The sequence below is a fragment of the Tachyglossus aculeatus genome, chromosome 16 (assembly GCF_015852505.1).
Source record: "Tachyglossus aculeatus isolate mTacAcu1 chromosome 16, mTacAcu1.pri, whole genome shotgun sequence".
NCBI classification, from domain to species: Eukaryota; Metazoa; Chordata; class Mammalia; order Monotremata; family Tachyglossidae; genus Tachyglossus; species Tachyglossus aculeatus.
This window is the reverse complement of record NC_052081.1, coordinates 10,859,900-10,860,204: the sequence shown is the minus strand read 5'-3', so window position 1 is coordinate 10,860,204 and position 305 is coordinate 10,859,900.

Genomic DNA, 305 nt, shown 5'->3' with positions numbered 1-305 from the left:
TGGACTGATTCTTGACTGGTAATTTAACTGCACCAACTGTGAAGGTATGTGAACATATGCTGCCCAGAGGTTGAAAAGCCAGGGAGGAAACTTTTAAGGAGCTTGTGCTGTATATATACCCCTGTCTCAGCTGCTGTTTGGCCCTGTAAAAGAATCAATCTCTCTGTCTTTCCCTGTTCCCCACACACATCCAGCTATTTCCCCTTAAGACAGAGGCATGAGGGGGACAGAATGAGTGGAGGAAAGACCACTTCACTAGCAGAACCAGTGCTGACCTATGAAAGCAGCAGTGAAGGTGGTGAAGA